Here is a 9,552-nt window from a genome sequence, read left to right on the forward strand (position 1 = left end):
TTTAATTATTAGACCAGCCAAAGAACCTAGAAGAAAAGAAGGGAAGATTTTGTTCCTACAGTTTGTTCTCTAGTTTGGTTCTTATTACTGATAACTTGTCTTTAAAATGGTGTCTTTTAGTTTCACAACTCATCATTAGTAATATCTGTGTTTAAGATTATTGTAAAATATGGGAAAAACCTTTAGGAAGTTACTTTCATATATAAATTGTAAGACCACCTTCTGACTCCAGCTGTATAAAAACCTTGTTTCTTAGCTTGGGGCCTGGGAAGATGCTGGAATAGGAGGATCCTAAGTGCAAATCATCTCATGGATACACACCTTAATAACAGCCACAGCAGTGCAACTGACCCAGAAAACCACCAAAAACTGGCAGAAGAGACTCTCTACAGTTAACCCTAGAGAGGAGGCCACACGGAAAATGGTAGGAGAGGCAGAGACTCAATCAGGAACCAACCTCCCGGTAAGACTAGGTGGCTTAGTGAGTTAAGCATCTCACTTCGGCTTAGGTTGTGATCTTGTAGTTCATGGGTTCGAGCCCCATGTGGGGCTCTGTATTGACAGCTCGGAGCCTGAAGCCTGGAACTTGCTTTGGATTCTGTGTCTTCCTCTCTCTCTTTCCCCCTCCCCTGCTCATGCTCTGTCTCACTCTCCTTAAAAATAGATAAACATTAAAAAAAAAATGAGAAAAGGCTAATGGGAGGAATACCACAACATGAAGAAGGAAGAGGAGCAGACCCCATCCCAGACCCCTAGACACCGGAAACCTGCACTGAGAAGACAAGTACCCATAACGTTGGCTTTGAAAACCAATGGGGCTTGACTTCATCTGTGTTTACAGTCAGTGGGACTTAATTCTGGGTACTTTAAAAATCATCAGGATGGGCTCTAGGAGAGCCAGAGGGCAATAAAAAACTGAGTCCTTGCTATTAAAGGGATAGCATAACAAACAACCTCACTGAGATACAACATAGAAGCAGCAGTTTGAAAAGTGCCTGGTGTATGCTGGATGGAGATTTATTTACTCATCTCAGCATGTACACTGAAGGAATGATGATTTTTAGCAGACTTCTCCAAGAACAACAGAGCTGATAGGCACCATCCCCCCCACTCCCACCCCCACCCTAGATACCACCTGCAGAAACTAGCACAAACACTAGCCACCTAGCTTATTACATCCCTGTTCAAACATTCTCCCGTGGACTCACTCCATCCAACCCACCTCACCCCACAGGAGTACCTCCAAAGTGGTACCTGATGTGCCTCATTCTGTAAGCAGTCCCAACATGGCCAGCACCACTCCAAAGTGACTTCTGCCTTGGGGAGAGGGGAAGACAACCACACACTGGCTCAACTACAGCCCTAGTAATGGGCTGGATGCAGACTTTTGACTTGATTGCCAGCCCCACCCCTCAACAAAAACCTCACGGGGGGGGGGGGGGGCAGAATAAAGAGCCCTATAGTTTGGAGTCACTGCAACTCCAACAGACTGGGGATAGAATCTGGTCTAACTACAGGCCTGGCCCACAAATGAAAGCTTCTCAGGGCACAACACAGGAAGAGTGTCCTGCAGTTCAGTGCAACTGCATTTCCAGCAAGTGGACTGAGGGCAGGCATCTGGTATGACCCAACTACAAGCCCCACGTGGCCCCAGACTGGCCCTTTAACAGCACAGAGACAAACCCTGCCCACAAGAGACAAAGAGAACCATTGCAGCTGACTGGACTAAAGGCAAATTGCAGCTCAATAGGGCACGTGTGACACACGTAGGAGACGCCCTGAGAGCTCCAGGTCCTGGATCAGGACACAGAGCTGAAAGCTGAATTTCCTAATACATGGAAACAAACAGTGAATTAGACAAAATAAGAAAACAGAGGAGTTAGTCCTGATGGAAAACACAAGACAAAGTCCCAACAATAGAGCTAAATGAAGTGGAGATAAGCAATATGCCTGATAGAGAATTCGAAGTCATGGTCATAAAGACACTTACTGGACTGGAGGAAAGACTGGGGGATTTCCAGTGTAACCTTCAATAAAGAGAAAATATTTTTTTAAAAAAACGAGAGATGAAGAATTCAATAAACGAAATTAAAAATATACCAGAGAACATAAATAGACTAGAGGAAGCAGAAGAGTAGATGAATGACCTGGAAGACAGAGAATGGAAGGCAACCAAAATGAACAGCAAAAAGAAAAAAAGAATAATAAAAAATAAGAATAGGTTAAGGGAACTCAGAGACATCATCAAACATAATGACATTTGCATTACAGGGATCACAGAAGAAGAGAGAGAAACACGGACCAAAAAAAAAAAAAATATTTGAAGAAGTAATAGCTGAAAACATCCTTAACTTGGGAGAAGGAAGCAAACACTCAAGTCCAGGAATGACAGAAAGCCCCCAAACAAAATAAACCCAAGGAGATCCACACCAAGACACATAGTAATTTAAATGACAAAATGTAGTGACAAAGAGAGAATCTTAAAAGTAGTAGGAGAAAACAGTTACATACAACAGAAACCCCATAGGCTATCAGCTGACTTTCAGCAGAAACTTTGCAGGCCAGAAGGGACCAGCATGGTATATTCAAAGTGCTGAAAGGAGAAAACCTGCAACCAAAAATGCTGTATCCAGCAAGGTTCTCATTCAGAATAGAAGAAATAGTTTTCCAGACAAACAAAAGTTAAAGGAATTTATCCTACTAAGGCAGCCTTACAAGAAACATTAAAGGAAATTCTTTGAGTGGAAATAAAAGGCCATAATCCAAAGTTAAAAAAAAAAAAAAAGAAGAAGGAAAGCAGGGGCACCTTGGTGGCTCAGTTGATTAAGTGTCCAAACTCTTGATTTCAGCTCAGGTGGCGATCTCATGGTTGGTGAGCTTGAGCCCCTTGTCAGGCTCTGCACTGACAGCCAGGAGCCTGCTTGGGATTCTCAGTCTCCCTCTCTCACACACACACTCTCTCTCTCTCACACACTCTCTCTTTCTATCTCTCAAAAGTAAATATAAAAACATTGAAAAATATTTTAAAAAGGGGCGCCCGGGTGGCTCAGTTGGTTAAGCATCCAACTTCAGCTCAGGTCATGATCTCATGGTTCGTGGGTTCAGGCCCTGTGTTGGGCTCTGTGCTGACAGCTCAGAGCCTGGAGCCTGCTTCAGATTCTGTGTCTCCCTCTCTCTCTTCTCCTCACCTGCTCAACACTCTCTCAGTGTCTCTCAAAAATAAATGTTAAAAAAATTTTTAATAAAAAAATATTTTAGGGGCGCCTGGGTGGCTCAGTCGGTTAAGCATCCGACTTCAGCTCAGGTCATGATCTCGCGGTCTGTGGGTTCGAGCCCCGCGTCGGGCTCTGTGCTGACAGCTCAGAGCCTGGAGCCTGCTTTGGATTCTGTGTCTCCCTCTCTCTCTGCCCCTCCCCTGCTTGTGCTCTGTCTCTCTCTCTCAAAAATAAATAAATGTAAAAAAAAAAAAAAAGAAATGTTATAAAAAAAATATTTTAAAAAATTAGGAAAGGAAAAAATTTCACAAGTACATACAAACATAATAAAGTGGTAGATTAATCACTTATGAAACCATTATGGAGGTTAAAGTACAAAAGCAGTAAAATCAATTACATCCATAAAAGTCATTCAAGGCATTCACAAAATAAATGAATATAAAGTATGACACTATATACATACAGTATGGTGGGGGGAGTAAATATTTAGTGCTTTTGGAATGGGTTCAAATTGAAGAGCCACCATCCCTAATATAGACTGCTATATGCATAGGGTGTTACATATAAACCTAATGTTAACTACAAATCAAAAACCTATAATAGATATGCAAACAATAAAGAGAAAGGAATCCAAGCACGTAGCTAAAGAAAGACATCAAACCACAAAAGAAGAGAGCAAGAGAAGAAATTAACAGAAAAGAACTATCCAAAAAAAACCCACAAAAAATAAAACAATAAATAAGCAACAAAATGGTCACAACTACATACCTTTGAATGTAAGTGGACTAAATCCTCCAATCAAAAGACACAGGGTGACTGAATGGCTAAAAAGCAAGACCCACTTATATGCTGCCTACAAGAGACTCATTTCATACCCAAAGACAATGGCAGATTGAAAGTAAAGGGTTGGAGAAACATTTATCATGCAGATGGAAATGAAAAGAAAGCTGGGATAGCAATACTTACATTGGAAAAAATAGGTTCTAAAACAAAGATTATTAACGAGAGACAAAGAAGTAAACTACACTATCAAAAGGGAACAATCCAACAAAAAATATAATAATTATAAATATTTATGCACCCAGCATATAAACACCCAAATACATAAAGCAACTATTAACAGACACAAAGGAAGAAATCAGTACTGACACAAAAATACTAGGGGACTTTAACAACCCACTTACATCAATGGATAGGTCATCTACATAGAAAATCAACAAGGAAACAGTGACTTTGAATGACACATTGGACCAGATGGATCTAACAAATATATTCAGAACATTCCATCCCCAAACAGAAGAATACACATTCAAGTGCACATGGAACATTCTCCAAAACAGATTCCGTTAGGCCACAAAACAAGTCTCAACAAATTCAAACAGATTGAAATTATGGCATGCACCTTTTCCATCCACAATGGTATAAAACTAGAGATCAATCACAAGAAAAAATCTGGAAAGAGCACAAATATATGCAGGTTAAATGCCATGCTACTAAACCATGAATAGGTCAAATAAGATATCAAAGAAGAAATAAAAAATTACATGGAAAGAAAAAAAATTACATGGAGAGAAATGAAAATTAGCACACAACAGTTCAAAATCTTTAGATGCAACAAAGAAGTTCTAAAAGAAATGTTTATAGCAATACAGGCCTACTTCAAGAAATGAGAAAAATCTCAAAAAAACAACCTAAACTTAGACCTAAAGGAGCTAGAAAAAGAATAAACAAAACCCCCAAACAGTAGAAGAAAGGAAATAATAAAGATTAGAGCAGAAATAAATGATATGGAAACAAAAACAACAATATAACAGATCAACAAAATGAGAAACTGATTCTTTGAAATCAACAAAATTGATCAACTTATAGTCATACTCATAAAAAAGAGAGAGAGATGACTTGAATAAAATCTAAATGAAAGAAGATAAATAACAACCAACACCAAAGAAATAAACAGGATTTTATTATGTAAGAGGATATTATGAAAAATTATATGCCAATAAATTAGACAACCTAAAAGAAATGGATAAATTCCTAGAAACATATAGTCTACCAAAACTGAAGCAGGAAGAAACAGAAAATTTAAACAGACTGATTACCAGCAACGAAATTGAATCAGTAATCAAAAACCTCCCAACAAAACAAAAGTCCAGGACTAGATGGCTTCACATGTGAATTCTACCAAACATTTAAAAAAGAGTTAATACCTATATTTCCCAAATTATTCCAAAAATAGAAGAGGAAGGAAAACTTCCAACTTCATTCTATGAGTTCAGCTTTAGCCTGATCCCAAAACTGGATAAAAACACCACAAAAAAAGGGAAACTACAGGCCAATATCTCTGTGTATGAACATAGATACAAAAATCCTCAACAAAATATTAACAAACAAAAGCCAACAATACATTAAAAAAGTAATTCACCACAATCAAGAGGGATTTTATTCCTGGGATGTAGGGTTGTTCAATATTCACAAATCAATCAATGTGATACAAAACATCAAAGCAAAAGAATAAAAGCCACAGATGCAGAAAAACCATTTGACAAAGTACAACATCCATTCATGATAAAAAGCCTTAACAAAATAGGTTTAGAGGGAATATATCTCAACATAATAAAGGCAATATATGAAAACCCACACCTAACATCATACTCAATGGGGAAAAACTAAGAGCTTTTCCACTAAATTCAGGAAGAAGATAAGGGTGTCCATTCTCACCACTTTTATTCAGCATACTACTGGAAGTCCTAGCCACAGCAATAAGTCAAGAAAAATGAATAAAATACATCCAAATTGATAAAGAAGAAGTAAAACTTACACTATATGTAGATGACATGATACTTTACAGAGAAAGTCCTGGGGCACCTGGGTGGCTTAGTCAGTTAAGCAGCTAACTTTGACTTAGGTCATGATCTCACAGTTCATGAGTTCAAGCCCTGCATCAGGCTCTCTGCTGTCAGTGCAGAGCCCACTTTGGATCCTCTCTCTCTGCTCATCCCCTATGTGCACACCTGCACATTTGTTCTTTCTCTCTCTAATATAAATAAACATTAAAAAAAAAGACAATCCTAAAGACAACCAAAAGACTGCTAGAACTGACAAGGAATCCAGTAATATCACAGGATACAAAATCAATGTACAGAAATCCATTGTATTTCTATACACTAATAATTAAGCAGCCAAAAGGGAAATAAAGAAAATAATGTATTTACAATTGCACCAAAAATAATCAAATACCTAGGAATAAATTTAACCCATGGAGATGAAAGACCTGTGCTTCAAAAACTATAAACACTGATGAAAGAAATTAAAGATGACACAAAGAAATGGAAAGATATTCCTTGCTCATGGATTGGGAAATCATAAGCAATAATCTCTGACATCAGCCACATTTTTCTAGATGTGTCTCCTTTGGCCAGGGAAAGAGCAAAAATAAACTACTGGGATCACATCAAAGTGAGAAGTTTTTGCATAGAGGTGCCTAGGTGGCTCAGTCAGTCGAATATCTGACTCTTGGTTTCGGCTCAGGTCATGATCTCATGGTTCCTGAGATCACGCCCATGTTGGGTTCTGCCCTGAGTGTGGAGCCTGCTGAAGATTCTTTCCCCCTCCTTCTGCCCCTCCCCCACTTGCTCTGTCACATAAGCTCTCTCTCTCAAAATAAATAAGCTTTTTTTTAAAAAAGCTTTTGCATAGCAAATGAAACCTCAAGAAAACAAAAAGACAACTTACTGAATGGGAGAAAATATTTTGTAAATGACATATCTAATAATGGGTTCATATTCAAAATATATGAATAACTTATACAATTGAACACCAAAAAAACCATATAATCCAATTAAAACGTGGGCAGAGGATATGAATAGACAGTCTTCTAAAGAAGACATACAGATGACCAACACATGGAAAGTTTCTTTACATACTAATCATCAGGGAAATGCAAATCAAAACCACAATGCCTGACAGAATGGCAATGATGTGGAGAAAAAGGAACCCTGTGTACCGTTGGTAGAAATGTAAATTGGAGGAGCCATTGTAGAAAATAGTATGGAGGTTCTTCAAAAAGTTAAAAATTACCATATGATCCAATTCTACTACTGGGTATTCATGCAAAGAAAACAAAAACACTAATTCAGAAAGGTATATGGACCCCCATGTTTTTTGTAGCATTATTTACAATACTTAAGATATGGAAGCAACCCAAGTGTGCATCCAAAGATGAATGGATGAAGAAGGTGTGGTGTGTGTGTGTGTATACAATGGATACATATACATATGTGTGTGTATACATATACATATGTATACACACACACATATATATATGCAGAATACACACACATATACAATTGAATATTACTCAGAAACAAAAGAATGAAATTTTGCCATTTGCAACAGCATGGATAGATCTAGAGGATCTAATACTAAGTAAAATAAGTCAGAGAAAGACGAATATCATATGATTTTACTCATGTGTGGAATTTAAAAAACTATCAAAGAAAAAAGAGAACTCCCCCCAAAAAACCCCAGACTCTCAAATACAGAGAAATGGGTGTCAGAGGGGAGGTGGGTGGGGGGATGATGAAGTAGGTGAAGGGAGTTAAGAGTACACTTATCACAATGAGCACTAGGTAATGTATAGAATCATTGAATCATACTGTACACTTGAAAGTAATAAAACACTGTAATTATGCTTGAATAAGAATATACAAACAAACAACAAACAAACAAACAAAACCCTGTCTTACTGCCTCAGTGGCAGGAGCTATAGGACATTTTCCTTTCATGAAACAGTCTCTGGCCTTGCCTTTCTGGGACATGGTGCCAGCTATTTCGTCACAGTGGTGGGAAAGTATTCCTGGAAGCTATTCCTACACTGGATCTCTACAGTAACTTAGCTACACAGAGAAGTTATTGCAAACTACACAAATACACCCCAGCAAACGTAAACCAAAATATCTGCAATCCAACTTTCCCAAGGATATACGTAGCCATTCCAGTGCTATCCAATGTGAGGAATATACGATGAAGGCCAAGTAGAATGGAAAAATTGAGTAGTCTGAACCAACTGTGGTTTAAAATCCCATTTTTTGCAAATTCTATAGAAATATATAACAATAAAAATACATTCCTAAGGAGAGACATATTGCTCCCGTACGAGGAAAGGACCTAGAGCATCACTATTTCATTATAAACCTGAATAAACCTGGTAAATTTGAGTCTACATATTTCCTGTTTCTTTATCTCCTCCCCACTGTATTCTGATTTCTTCTCTTCTATTTTGCATTTCATCAGTTTTCTTTTCATTCAAGTTAGGGTATCATTTATCCTCTCTCTTCACTTTTTTGTTTCAATATTTTTTTCATTTCTAAAACGTCCATTTTGTTCTTACACCTTCACCTAATTTTTAAAAATATCCTCTTCTTGTCTTATCCATTCTGTATCTCTAGGCATTTAAAGATATTTTTATTTTAATCTATTTTACGTTGTTCTCTTATCTATAATTCCTCGGCTGGGAATGCTCCCAATTTTTATGCCACCTAACAATCTCAGGATGGTAGAGGGCCTTGTGTGTTTTGTAGAGTTTGACTGTGTGCCTATCACAAGAGTCTTCTGTGCCCTGGCTTATGGAGGTATTACCACGAGGCAGTTGTGTTTCCCTTTGTGAATAGAACTCAGGACTAGCACTCAATCACATATGGGGCCTGAAACCTCAACACCATCTGTGTGCTGGTATTAAAACCCCATCCCCTTGTTGCAAATGGATGTGGCACAATATGATCATTTCAGCAAATAGCAGATTTGGGGGATAAATGTTATCTTCCTCTGGATTGAGGTGGGTAGCAGCTGATACCCCACATAAACACAAATACACATAGACCACATGTATATAACCTCAATAACGATGGTATAGCACAAAGAAAGCAATTCTTGAACCAAAGTCTGCTCATGAGCTCCCCTCCCCCCCCCCCACACACACAAAGAAGGCAAACATTTATTAGCAAGCAAGTACAAAAATAGTTCCATGCTTGTGGTCTTTACCTTACAGCACCTTGCATGAAAAGCTTACTTCAATACAGAAACAATACTTTCATGGGAGAACTACCTAGACTTAAGTCAGGTGAGATGACTGAATCCCCATCAACTGGAAGCACTTAGGACTGATGGGCGGCAGACCTCAAACATTATAATTGTAGAAATCTAAGCTTTCTGGATTTTTATACTTCATACCTGCACGATGTTCCTAACCAAACACGTCTGTCTTGAACATGACTCATTTTGCCAATTAAAAAAATTGTTTCTAGGGGCACCTGGGCATCTCAGTCAGTTGAGTGTCTGA

Source organism: Lynx canadensis, chromosome B2 (assembly GCF_007474595.2).
Source record: "Lynx canadensis isolate LIC74 chromosome B2, mLynCan4.pri.v2, whole genome shotgun sequence".
Taxonomy (NCBI): Eukaryota; Metazoa; Chordata; class Mammalia; order Carnivora; family Felidae; genus Lynx; species Lynx canadensis.